General features: G+C 41.1%; 1 long non-coding RNA gene across 3 annotated transcripts in view; it reads right to left on the reverse strand.

Annotated features, from left to right (window-relative positions):
• Positions 1 to 14,530, reverse strand: part of LOC149747776 (uncharacterized) — a 234,720-nt gene that overhangs the window by 95,109 nt on the left and 125,081 nt on the right. For all 3 annotated transcript variants that reach the window (XR_016395469.1, XR_016395468.1, XR_016395467.1), the window contains 2 exons: positions 5,107 to 5,166; positions 2,775 to 2,866 (listed from right to left, as the gene is read on the reverse strand). This is a non-coding gene — a long non-coding RNA (uncharacterized LOC149747776). The remainder of the gene's footprint in view (positions 1 to 2,774; positions 2,867 to 5,106; positions 5,167 to 14,530) is intronic.

Below are 14,530 nucleotides of genomic sequence, written 5' to 3' on the forward strand. Positions count from 1 at the left end.
ACTGTAAGTCAACTATACTTTGATCAAAAAAAAAAAAAAAAAGAATCATGCCATCAGAAATCCTCCTAACCAAGTGGTTCTCATCTGGGGCGATTTTGCCCCCTAGGGGACATTGGCAGTGTCTGGAGGCAGTTTTCTTTGTTACAAGGAGGGGAGCGCACTACTGACACCTAGTACACAGAGGCCAGAGATGATGTTAAATATCCTACAATACACAGGACAGCCCACAAAACAAGGAATTACCCAGCCAAAAACATTAGTAATGCTGAGGTTGAGGAACCCTGTCCCAAGTCAATGGCTGGACACAGAAACAATTAGGGATGAAGCCTCTGGTACCATCTCAAAGGGAACAAGGTATGAACCTTGCCAGATTCTGAAACTCTATTCATGCAAGAATGGAGACAGTGTCTTTAAAGTATTTTAGCCAACCTACATATATAGAATACTTTTAATTTCACCAACAGCCTCCCTCTTCCAGCATTTATCATGCTAGTTAACAAGTCATTAGTTTCACCAATTAATAAAATTTTGACATCCAGTATGCTAATTAGCTATGATTAAGCTATAGATAGCAGAAGGCACAGGATAGACTTAGGAAGTAGCAAATATTTCAATTCAGCCAAGATGGCAGGCCCTAGTAGGGAGTTCTCAGTATATAAGGCTGGCAAAGCAGGCTAGAACAAGAAAAGAGACCTTTAAATGTCCTCTGGGTCACTTTTATACAAATTCTCCACGGAGGTAATGAGTGTACAGTAAGCATTAAGCATGAAGCACTGCTAACTCGCCCTTTGCTGCTCATATGGATGGATTAGAAATGCCAGCAGTCAACAGGCACATTTTGCCCCACGCTGTCCTCCTGACTGGAACCTGGAGATACCTCACCTACTTTTATAGAGCTGAGTGATTCATTTCCTAAGTACTTATGAGATATTCTGCTCTTCACTTACCAAATCCTGCCCAAAGGATTTCAGGGAACAGTACATTTTCTAAATCACTAAAAATTCTATACATTCTCTTACAGAGCTTCTCTACTACTGCTCAAAAGTGGGGGGAAAAAAACCTTACAAACTTCAGCAAACATTCAGTCTTACCTATCCCCCAAAGGAAAAAGAGACAAAATACATATTTATGCATTTAGACATGTGGGATTTGCATCATAGATATGTGTGTTAAATATAATACATTTCAGCTTCTTTTCCTAAGCTGATAAAAAGGGACCAAAGCTGGTTATGAAATAAGGTTATTTAATCAGAGTGGGAAACTCAAGATAGAAGCCATGGAAGTGTGGGATGGAGAAATTTACCTAAGTATACGGTTGTCGAAGTTGGAAAAGAAATACGCTCCATGTAAAAGTTGAAAAAATTGATTTATATTTAGTAATCATAAGAATTATCAGAACTTTCTAGCACATAAATCTGCTAATCACTGTGTAGACAAGGGCTATAAATCATATTTAGTAACTTGGTAGATGAGATTTAAATCATTTTGTCTTCATTCAAACATACATCAGTGGGGAAAAACAAAAAACCTTGTACTATATTATTATTCTCTGTAAGAATGAGAAATGGTATCAGTTCTTTGTTTTTAAAAAATATATCAAAACCCAGAACACACAGAGGTCATAAAAGCCTTTTCGAAAGTCATTATTCATAAACAGTATGAAAAGTTTAGTCAGCTACCATCAAAATGATTACGCAATTCAAAGAGTTTACTAATGAATAATACACCAAATGATCAAATACATATTATGTGCTTTACAAATATTAATCGATGAGGCTACTTTATAGTATCCACTAATGAATAAATAAATTCTGATCATTCAATTATGATAATCTCAATGACCGAACAAAATGGATGGCATCTAAAAAAACGGGAGAGTTTCTTCAGAGAGCACAATTTTTTTTCAAAGAATATTTATTTAACATATAGGTAGCACTGACATCCTGGGACCTTCACAAATATTGACTTATCCAGTCTTCATAATAATTTGATGACATAAATCACCATTATGATTCCCTTTTTACAGATGAAGAGACCAGGTTTAAATAATTTGCCTCAGGTCACAGCAAAAGGCTGTCACAAATCTCCAAGAAGCGCTAAGTAGCTGAGATTTATAGAAAATGTTTAAGTCAACTGTGTTTACAGTAAGAACACAATAGGTCTTGAATCTATTGGAGAAGATGGTTTACAGATTACATAGAAAAACTATTACTTCATTCCAGTGTGGCTTTATCTTTGCCACCTGAAAAGGATAGAACTAACATCAGTCATCAGTAGGGAATCAAAGACCTACATGTAAAGTAAGCTGGAAAGGAAGCACCTAATGCTAAATGAATTTAGGTCTCTGCACACAAAGTAACTACACTTCAGCAGACTAAAGTAGCATGCAGTTATGATTATGATAAACTTTGAGCAATCACGAAGAGCAAGACATGAAGAATAAAACTGGATGTAAGTAGATTTCCCGGTTTTCAAAAATGAAGAAAAAGTTCTATTGCATGTAACCCTGGCAAAATGTTAGCAGGGATTAGTAAACAGAAGTTCGTGAGCACTTGGAAAGGACACAGTGATTGCCAGAAGTCAGCATGAGTTTACTAAGGAAAAGACATGGCAAACTAACCTCATTCCTGTTAGGATCAGGTAAAAGAGGTAGCAGGTCTTCGGCATCCATGATTGCTATTCATGTCTCTTTGACAGAGACAGGAATGGCTCAACAAAGAAGAGTGATTAATTTAAGGGCATGTCTTGAGCGAACAACAAGGAAACTTACTTACCTGTATTCCTGATTGGAAGACCAAGATTTCTAAACTGGGTCGGATTGCTTGAAAATTTCTTCCCCCACATGCAAGCCTCCAAACAGCCAAACCTGACATTGTAGCCAACAAAAGAAAAAAAGAAAAAAAATTCAAGATTAGGTGGGTGAGGAGAGGGACAAAAGATAATATATGGTATAGTCAGCACAAGGAAAGCTATAGGCTCCAAACACAGCTCAAGAATCTGTGGACCAACTGAGAGGGTGATATTCTGTAAAACGAAAGCTAGTAAAATCAACTTAATAAGTGACAGCAGTCATCTACAAAAGAACTTCATCCAAATCTGTTTGCAAATGTGTTTCTCAAAACTCTAAAAAGATTCCCAAACCTAAGAGGCCAAAATGTCTCAAGCATAATCAAGATTACCTGCTGATATCACTAATGGAAAGAAAGAGGTAATCAAATTGAATTTATTGTCATCTGACTGAGGAAATTATGTAAGCCACCTGGCATCAAGCGAAAGAAGAGCCAAAGAACAAGAATTTGGCTGGGTTTATCCAACATGGTCCAAAATACAGTGATGGCTCTGATGGCAATTTCTGGTTAATATTTTGATGAGCCTCCCTCTAGTCTTTTTGTAAAACATACTGAAGGAATTACATACATTTATCTTTTAGCCTAGCATAATAACATTTCCCCATATTATTAAACGCTGCTCAGAAACAGAATCTCAACGGCATCACAATATTCCTTAATATGGAGATAATATAATTTACTTAACTACTGCCTTATTTCTTAGTTTAAATTTTTTTTTTCATGATTTTCAATATTTTGCAAAACTGAAAAATCTTCGTTCTGCTTTGAATTATTTTCTCAAGACAGATTCTGGAAATAGAATGACAGGGCCAAAGAATATTAACATTTAAAAGCTCTTGACACATATTCCTAAATTGCTTTCCTCTGCTCTCTCATCAATATTAGTCTTCAAAACAATTAAATCTTTAATAGTTTAGAAGGTGAAATTACACCTCATTTTAATTCACATTTCTTAATGAAGCTGAACATTTTCCCATATGTTTATTTGCCATTTGATTTCCCTCTTTTGTGAATTGTGTGTTCATGCCTTCTGTCCCACTAGTTTTAGTAATTTTTCTTATGATTCTGAAAGAGCTCTATTTGGTAAAGAAATTAAGCTTTTCTTTGTCATATATTGCCAATTTTTTTTACCAGTTTTTCCTTTTAATTTCCTTTTAATATTATTTCTTAATGTTTTACATCTCTGAATAATCAAAATATTTTTCTTTTGCTCTGGTATTTCTTCGATCACTTTTTAATTTAAAAGCCTTCTTCACACTTAGATTTAAAATATTCTATTTGAATCGAGATTTCATTATGGTTTTATTAATAACGCTTAACTAACATAGGACATAGTTTGAAGTATAACCTGAAATATGGATGGATAATTAAGAGGGAACTCGAAACCTGGAGCTTCTGGCTGAAGAGCGAAGGGTTCATACCCCCCATGGGACACCCAACTATGAAGACCTGCACCTGGAGACTAAACCCCAAAACCTCTAGCTTTGAAGACCAACATGGCCCACACCCACGAGACCCCGCGAGGCTGGGACAAAATGAGAAACGACTCTGAACAGGGCTGGCGCTTTAACTCACCCACTCACTCCAGGGCCTTCCGCTGACGCAGTCCCTTGAAAAGTGCCTAGACTTTCTGTGAAAGAAAGTCATTTGCTAATTTTAAAGCAGTGGTCTGAAGGGCAGCAGCCAGCTGGGCTGCTCTCCGGGGCCGGAGGCTGGTGGGCGCCATCTTCCCGCCCTCCAGTAGCGCTGCTCCAGCCTGCAGGCACCATCTTTTTTTTTTTCTTTTCTCAGAGAGTAACATCTTTGAGCTCTCCTCTTTCGCGCACAGTGTGCCAATATCTCCCGGAAGGGAGCTTCTACACATGTCTTCTGGGTGGCCCAGTTCGTACATCTACTGACCCCGTCTTTGCAACCGCTGCCCCTTGAACTCCGGGCTCTGGTGGGCAGGAGTCCTGCACTCCTGGCTCCCACAGAACTGGAAGCACGGGAGACGGATCTTGGCAGCCGCCCCTCGCCCTCAGGGCACAGCCAGACAGCAACTGAAAGACATCCCCTTCTTTCAGAGAAAGAGGCCTATTTGTTTGTCCTGGGGCCTCGGCCGGAGAGGCCACTGAGTTCTGGCGCCGGTGCGGAGGCTTCCGAGGACCGCACTCTCAGGGTTCTAGTAGCCGCCATCTTTACTCTCGCGCTGCGCGCCCAGAGCCCGCGATAACTCGCACGCGGGAGCCTTGATGCTCGTCTGAGGCCCGATTCTTACCTCTGTGCACAGGCGTCAGCTCCTGATGGCCTGGCTCTGGGGTCTTCTGCATGTTGTCGACTGAAAAAAAATGCACAACCTAAAAGTTGAGAATTTTGTTTCATTTGGCGGACTTTCTGAAGACTTAAGCCTGGGAGGCAGCCTCGCAGGTTGCTCTCACCCACTGCTCTGAAGAGGTAAGGGAGGAGCTGGGATATATTGGGGTTTTTGCAACAAAGACCAGGTAGTCTGAACATCGAAAGATTACTGTTAATTAAAGAAAACCAGATATCTCAGATTAATGATTTTAGTGCTTTTTCTCTATGGGAAGATACAAGAGTATGGGAAGATACAAGATGGGAAGATGAAAGAGTCTGGGTTCATTGAAATCATTCCTTTGATGTGCACCTTAACTATCTAGGGCGAGTACCCTGGTCTTTCCCATCCTGAGGCCCTCAGGGTGCACTACTGGAGGCGACTGCAGTGGCTGAGGGCTTGGTGGCAGGCAGCCTGTTGGTCTCCATCCTGAGTCCCCTCAGGGCTCACCATCCGGTGGCTGCAGTGGCTCAGGGCTTAGTGGCCGCAGCATCCTTTGTTTGCTGACTTGGCAAGTGGCATTCTTTGTCCACAGTGGGTCTCACAGCACTGTGCATATGTGCACTCTTTAAAAGCTCTTGCCTGAGGCTCAGGCTTTCTATCAGCCCAAATCCAGGTGTGGACTGAAATCCTCCCCTTTGGGACACTGCCAGGTCTCGGCACAGCCTCAACACCTGGGAGCCATTAAAAATAAAATTGGCAGCTGGGACAGTCACAAAGGTTTGAGAGACACCCAAGAGCTACTAGGGCAGGATTGAATGGTAAGGTTCATCCACGTGATGAACCACCTCTCCTTTAAGACTGCGAGAGGTGGCTGTTTCATCTAATGCACAGAAACGGACACAGAGCGGCAAGCAAAATGAGGAAACAGAAGACTATGTTCCAAATGAAAGAGCAAAATAAAAACCTGGGGGGGGGCGGGAAATGTTAATGAAACAGAGATAAGTAATTTACCTGATAAAAAGTTCTAAACTAATTTACATTCTCAGTTGAGAAGACAGAGACTGAGTCAAATTAAAGTGAAGATTCACTGTCTTCCATAGCATTGATGGCTTTATTCAAAAGATCAAAGGTATGTTTTCAAAACTTAAAAAAAAATGGTTCTGAAGAACCTAGGGGCAGGACAGGAATAAAGACGTAGACGTAGAGAATGGACTTGAGGACACGGCTGGGGGTGGGGAGGGTAAGCTGGGATGAAGTGAGAGAGCAGCATGGACATATATACACTACCAAATGTAAAATAGATGGCTAGTGGGAAGCAGCCGCATGGCACAGGGAGATCAGCTCAGTGCTTTGTGACCACCTAGAGGGGTGGGATAGGGAGGGTGGGAGGGAGGCTCAAGAGGGAGGGGATATGGGGATATATGTATACATATAGCTGATTCACTTTGTTATACAGCAGAAACTAACACAACATTGTAAAGCAATTATACTCCAATAAAGATGTTTAAAAAAAAAACGATCTGAATTCGTTTTTTCCACTTTCTTGTATTGCTAATTAGGTGTGTGGAACTAAAATGTACTGAATAAATCCTCCCTACTGTTAAGTCATATGGACCCTGCTCAGGCCCTACCCTGGCAGAGGCTCTGTGCCTCGGTGGCGGAGTGTTCTTTTTTCATTCGGGTTCAAGCAGGCAAATAAGGAAACTGAAGCTGAGATTGACACAGCACAAGCTTTATTCAGTGGCCAAAGAATGGAGAAGCGGGAACTAACTTCACAGATCAACTTCTCGCCCACCTGGCGTGAGGGATTTAATTTTAAAGAGTGAGGACAAAGTGGGGAGGAATGAGGCTAATGCTGGGGAGGCATACGCATTAGTCTACCGGGGAAGGGGCAGGGCTTTTTTCGAGGGAGTGGTGTGCAGTCCTGTTTTTATTCTTTTTGATCCTTAACATCTGGTCATGGCTGCAGGTAGGTGTGTCCTTTAATACGTTAATGTAGTAAAATCAACGTATAATGAGACTCGAGGTCTGCTGGAGGTCAGATTCCTCACCATCTAGGTCCCAGATGATTCCATCTGGGTTTTTGTTTGTTTGTAGCTTCCTGTCTTAACTCTGGACCCCTTACCATAAAGATTTATGTTAACTCTTGCTAAAGGTGGAGGTTGGAGGGTTTTGAGCGAAGACCTGGAGCAGCTCTGACTACACTACCTTTCTTATTTATGATGCTTCCTTTAAAATATATTAAATTATTTTATGCAACAAAGTCTATTTGGGGCTAGCTACTCTTTTCCATCAAGCTATCAACCTATTTAATACCAGTATTACAGTTTTAATTATTATAGCATTTTAATAAAATATAAGTATGGCTATAATCTCTCCACTTTCAAAAATTTTGTCTATTTTCTTCAGTTTGTTCCTTTAACCTTTGAAATAACTTCTTCAGGTTCAAAAAAATCCCAATGAAATTTTAATCGTAATCTGTTTCATAAAGGGTCATCACTGAAACACCAATATTCCATGACTAATACATAGAAATATAGCAATAATACTCAGTGCTCTTCCTGAAACCATCAAATAACCGTGGTTTTGAGCTTTTGCTGGATAAAAACTTTTTTTTTTCTTTTTTTTTAAACATCTTTATTGGGGTATAATTGCTTTACAATGGTGTGTTAGTTTCTGCTTTATAACAAAGTGAATCAGTTATACATATACATATGTTCCCATATGTCTTCCCTCTTGCGTCTCCCTCCCTCCCACTCTCCCCATCCCACCCCTCCAGGCTGTCACAAAGCACCGAGCTAATATCCCTGTGCCTTGCGGCTGCTTCCCCCTAGCTATCTACCTTACTACGTTTGTTAGTGTGTATATGTCCATGACTCTCTCTCGCCCTGTCAAAGCTCACCCTTCCCCCTCCCCATATCCTCAAGTCCGTTCTGCAGTAGGTGGATAAAAACTTTTGATTATGAATTAGTTTCATAAATGCCTTGATGTTGGTAAAATGGTGCCCTAAAAAGATATAAGTGTTCTTTCTAAAAACGTATCTTGCCTATTAAAATAAACACATAAACATTCTAGCATCAAAATATTGTCTTTTTAGGGGCTTCCCTGGTGGCGCAGTGGTTGGGAGTCCACCTGCCAGTGCGGGGGACGCGGCTTCGTGCCCCGGTCCGGGAGGGTCCCGCATGTCGCGGAGCGGCTGGGCCTGTGGGCCATGGCCGCTGGGCCTGCGCGTCCGGAGCCTGTGCTCCGCAACGGGAGAGGCCGCAGCGGTGAGAGGCCCGCGTACCGCAAAAAAAAAAAAAAAATTGTCTTTTTACAAAGTAACAAAGAATTGCATATATTGTGTTTTTTAACTGAAAAGCTGAAAAGCTGAGAATCAGAACCTAGATCAGTGTTGATCCCACCAATATTCTGAATCCTCATAAGTATTGACTAAAGCGGTTACCTATACTGTGTCAGTTTCTTGAGTAGAAGAACCAAAAGATTGAAAGGAATATTGAATGTCAACTCATGGTTTACAACTATTGTTGAAGCCCCTTGACAATATCCCTACCAAGTAGTATTCAGATTATGCTTAAATATTTTCAATAATAGGGAGCTCACTATCTCCTGAGGTAGTCAGTTTCACCTTTAGAAAGCTCTGATTTTTCAGGAGTTATTACATAGAATGACATTAATCTCCCTGTAACATCCCAGGGGCAGAAGTCTTAATCTCTATGCTACCTGAAAATCCATATATTTAAAGACAGTTATCATATAACCCTTGAATCTTTTCTTCTCCAGGCTAAGCATATTCAGTACTCCCCCAAATGTCTCATCAATAAAGATGCCTCTGATCTCCTTACCATCAATTTATCTGGCAATCCCAAATAGTTTCTCTAATTTGAATGTGGCAGGAGAATAGGGGGTGGGGGAGTCTTGATTTTCAGAATCGCCCTTAAAATGCAGTACCAGAACTGACCACAAGAAAGCAGTTAAATTAGAAAGGCCCTTCTACTTAACTCAAAGAAAAGATTCACTAAAATAAAACAGTGCAAAAAATGTTAAATTGGACTGTTTGTTGTTGTGGCTGTGGAGTTGGTGACTAGAACTCAGATTCAGAAACAAGTGGCTTCAAGTGTCCCACATTCTAGAGTTACCAAAAATAAGTGTCTGACACCAAGCCTGCCTCAACCTTTGGGGAATACAACCAGATGGGCTGCGAAAGAGTTAAAAGCTCAAGCAAGACCTGGATCTCCCTCATGAAGAAATTGTGATTGCGGGGGCCATGGTCCTCTCTGAGGAAACAATACACGGTCCCCACCAAAAAAACAGCTTGTGGAACACCTTGCACTTATACCTGGCAAAACCAATAGGGAGGAGGTCCTATGACCAATGAAGAGGCATCCTTACTAGGCAGGAAAAAAGACATTTCCCCTTCTTTCTATTCTTCTCCCTTCACCTATACCTGAGCTTTTGTAGCCTAGAAAAGGGATACAGAGGTCTCCCTCTGTCCCTAATACAGACCACGCTACCTGTCACCCTCCCATCTGATGCTGGAGCGTGAGGAGGAGTGAATGAGCAGACCACACCCCATTCCCACATCAGCCTTTGGAACCATAGGTGAAGCCTGCACTGCGGGAGGTTAGGAAGGGGAGATTTAGACAGAACTGAGGTTGAAGATTTTAATTGCAAAAGAAGACTGGAAAGTTATAGAATCTGCCTAGGATATCATCAAGTGACGGGGAAAGAGGTTCGGTGGAGCATAGATGAGGTCAATGATAGAACAAAACAAAACCAACTTGTATTTATACCCTAAAAGGGACGGGGCTGGGGGGGAACAATTTCTCAATAAGCCAGTTATAAAGCCACATCTTCCTATTTTGCTTTGATATTTTGAGGTCAATATAGGAAAATACTAAGAATGATTAGGACTATTTTCAAATGGTTACAAGAAATTCATTTTCCCCTATACAATCCTTGAAATTAACTAGATTTCTATTGTGTTCCAAGATACCATTTAACCAGGCCCCAACCAAACACCTGAAGTTTGAAATGGCATCTGTAAAGTTCCTTAAGCCAACTATGCAGAGTTGCTTTGCTGCCAAAAACACTCACTTTAATTAACAAGAAGCAGAGTAGAGCAAACTCTTTTTACATATCAAACAACTTTGGGTTCTCCCAGTAGCAGTTGTTAACATATTGATAAAAAGTTCTGATTGTTTAATCTGAATACTAAATATTCCATGATTCACCAGTGCTAACTTCCATATACCATGCCATTTTACACCTTCAGGCCTTTGCCCCAACTGTTCCCTTTGCCTAAAAAGCCTTTGCCCTGGCCTTCCGTGAGGAGCTCTCCTAGTCTTCTTTCAAGACTACTTCAAGAGAGACCTCTCTGGTATCCCTGCCTCAATCTTTCATCCTGTTCGTTCCACAGGTCCTTTCCAATGACTCTTTGCTAGCACTTAACCCATGGCTGGATACCTCTCTCTCTGTTTACACAGTGAGTTCCACAAGAACAGAAGCTGTACTTTATCTCTTCTTTGTAACTCTATCATCTGGCACAATCAAAGCACAATAATTAGTACTCAATAATTTTTTTTCTAAATAAATGAAGATATCTTCCTATTTATGCATAAAACACCTAACAAACGTGCAAAGGGAGAACAACTGAATGAAGTAGTATGAGTAATTATACTATGTGATTCTGTGAATTGCTAGATCTGACCAGCTATACTGGTGTGTACTTTTTGGTTACAAATTATAGAAACTCAACTCAAACTAGCTTAAGCTAAAAAAAAAAAAAATTATTAACTAATTAGTTGATAAAAAGGAGGAATTATTGACTCACATACCTGGGAAGGACAGTGGTGAATCTGACTTCGGGAGAATCAGAATTCACAGACTCAAGCAATCATGTCAGGTCTCTCTACCTGCCTCTCAAATTGTTTTTCTCTGCTCGGCTTTGTTCTCTGCTCTGTAAACAGGTTTCAAGGGACATAGCAACCTGCAGATTGGAAATCCCATCCTTACAGTTTATGATCTGAGAAAAGGAGAATATTCTTCTCTCTCCCGGTGTCCTTTGTAAAATCCCAGGTCAGGACTCTGCTTGGCCTGTTTAAATCACAGGCCCATCTCTGGATCACTGGGATGGAAAGTGGTCATAGCAAACAGGAAGTTAGGCCCTATTCTTAGTCAGACCTGGGTCCAAATCAAGAAGAATCACAAAGGTATGGTTGTTTTTTCTGAAGAGTGAGGGATCTGAGCTCCACATCAGGCACAGAAACCCTTAGATACTGCACAGGAGAGACAAGCCCCCAAAACACCTGGCTTTGAAAACCACAGGGAATATGCCCAAGAAAATCACAGAACTGCAGGAAGTGAAAAACCTGCTCCTAAAGGACCCACACACAAACTCAATTTATCCAAAAACCAGCACAGAAACACCAGATTGAAAAACACATGAACCATAGGTGAAGGAGAACCACTTACTAATCTTAAAGCATCTGCCAGAGAGGCAGGAAGCAGTTGGGATGTTCCACAAGGACTGAGTCACTGAGGGGAGCCATTTTTGCAATCTCAGGCTACCTTGCTAATACAACACTGGCAGGTGCCATTTTGGAAATCTCCATCTAACCTGTTAGCACCAGTGGGCACACCCCGTCAACAGCCTTGCCCACCCCTACACCTCAGCTGGGCCTCACAGCTGGTGGAGCGATAATCCCACCCACCAGTGCCCAGCAGCTGCCAGGGCTGGGCCCTACACGCATTCCAGGGGCCAGCTGCACCCACCAGCATACCACATCAGCAACCATGCCCTGCCAAAACAGGAGGGTGCACACAGCTCACAGAGGGGACACCCCTTGAGTGCATGGATCTGGCGGCCAGATATGATTGCACCTCTGAGCTCCACAGGACATCTCTTACATAAGACCACTCCTTCAAGACTGGGAGAGGTAGCTTATTTACCTAATACATAGAAACAAACACTGAGAATTAGGCAAAATGAGGAGACAGAGGGATATGTTCCAATTGAAAGAAAAAGACAAAATCTCTGAAAAAGAACTAAACAAAATGGTGATAAGCAATCTACCTGATAGAGTTCAAAGTACTGGTCATAAAAATGATCATCAAACTCAGAAGAAAAATGGACAAACGCAGTGAGAACTTCAATAAAGAGACAGAAAATATAAGAAAATACGAAACAGAAGTTATAACTGACCTGAAAAATACACCAGAGGGGTTCAACAGCAGATTGGATGAGGTAGAAGAATGAATAAGTGACCTGGAAGAGAAAGCAGTGGAACTCACCCAGTCAGAGTAACAAAATGGAAAATGAATTTTGAAAAGTGAAGATACTTTAAAGGACATTTGGGACAACATGAAGCAGAATAACATTCACATTATAAGGGTGCCAGAAGAAGAAAGGGAGAAAGGGACAGAAAAATTATTTGAAAAACTGTGGCTGAAAACTTCTCTAATCTGGGGAAGGAAACAGACATCCAGTTCCAGGAAGCCCAGAGAATTCCAAATAAGATAAAGCCAAAGACACACACCAAGACACATTAGAATAAAAATGGTACAAGTTAAGGAAACAACAGCTGAGAAGCTAAACAGTTCCTAATTTCCTGAACTACAGAAACTGTGTGAAATGATAAATATTTATTGCTTTTTAAAGCCACTAAGTTTAGGAATAATTTGTTTTGTATTAACAGATAACTAATACAACTGCAAGTCATGTGCTCAGATGTCCTGGCAATGCTCAATCACTATGAAAATTTTTACTTTTCCTCTCAGTGTCAGTACTTGTCTTTTCACGTACCTGTAACAGACAGTTCATGGACTAGCACAGATTCATAGATCATGCTTTGAGTAGCTGTGCCCTTGACATCTTGTCATTTCCTCAAACACAGATGTTCATTGCTTCCTGGGTACATCTTGCATTCATATTTCCCAAACAAATGGATTGATTGTCACCTTCTTCTAAACGATTGCATTTGATTTAGGCACCAGTCTCTGACCTAGGCAGTTATGACTGGAGTTATGAAATCACCTGACATAAAGTGTGACAAATCTATGTGGAAAGAATTTCCTCAAAGGAGGATGGATCACATAGCAGACACTTAAATTTTCATGGATTCTATGGCATTTTCTTCAAATGCCACTTAGGCTTTACTTCTTCCATGAAGTCTCCTAAATCAGTCTAACCTAAATCCATAAGCATGCGTACAGGTATAGTCAGCATTCTGCCAGGTGAGGCAAAGACAGAGTGAGCCCTAAGAGAATTTCAAATCAGCCACAGTCATCCTCCGCAAATTTCTCCACTGGCATGTTTCACTAAATAGCAAACAAGTGTCAGAAAGTTAAGGTTGCTGTGATGTAATGTTAATACAACATGGCAGCTATAATATTGCCCATGAAGAAAAATAAAAACACGTAGACAGTATATTCACGGGTGATTTTGTGCCACAGTTAGGGAAATATAAGTGCTCTGTTGAAATGAACGGCTGAGGCACTTCAACTTTGAGGATGCTGCATATTTACACGGCCATAACTTTAAGAAATAATAATGGTCACTTGTGTCCCGGTGCAGGTTGCACTCATCAGATTCTTGTAGGTCACCACTCTGGCATTATAGGTTTTAAAATGTGCTGTCATGTTGCTGTGCCACATCTGTAAGGAACTGAATACAAATTGCGCTGAATTTATACTTCAAGGTAGTGGTTTCCAGCTGCACATCATTTGTTTTGTCTTGTTTAAAACAGCTCTAAATCGCGTGCCAGCTATTGTAGGCTCCAGATTCTATTAATTAGGGATGGAAAACTAAAGCAGCAGCTTGTCCTCTGGAAGCCTGTGCCAGGTTGCTTCCAAAAACCTGCCTCAGGTCTCTGCCATCCCATCAGAAGCTTTCAGGTGATCGGATGGTTTTCCTAGAACAATGTTTCTCAAGGTGTGGTCCAAGGACGCCTTGCTCAAAAATCACCCGGGGAGCTTATAGAAAGTGCGGTTTTCTCCACCTCACCCTGGACTCACTGAATCTGAATCTCTGGGAATGGCCCCAGAAGTCTGCATTTTAAGCGTATTCTTCAGCATGGTAAAGTTTGAGAACCACTGTCATCTGGATCCTACTCTAAAATCAATCATCTCCCCTGAAGCCAAGCAGGATTTTACTCAACCAGAAACCTCAGTCTGCCTTTCCTAATTTTCTCTCAACTTCTTTACTCAAAGTCGAGTCAACTCTCACCTGCTTTATTGTTCTCCCTACCAATTCTAGTAAAACGCAGGAAAAAGGATTTTACTGACTTTCACTAGTCAGTAAAATCCAGATATAAAATATCACACCATTTTATGTATATGGCTCTATGGGAGTCAGACTGCATCCCGCTTCATTGTGAGACAGAATGCATCTCTCCTCATAAGATAA

This window comes from Delphinapterus leucas, chromosome 13 (genome assembly GCF_059928025.1).
Source record: "Delphinapterus leucas isolate spDelLeu-1000000601 "Yukka" chromosome 13, BTC_Dleu_Yukka2, whole genome shotgun sequence".
NCBI classification, from domain to species: Eukaryota; Metazoa; Chordata; class Mammalia; order Artiodactyla; family Monodontidae; genus Delphinapterus; species Delphinapterus leucas.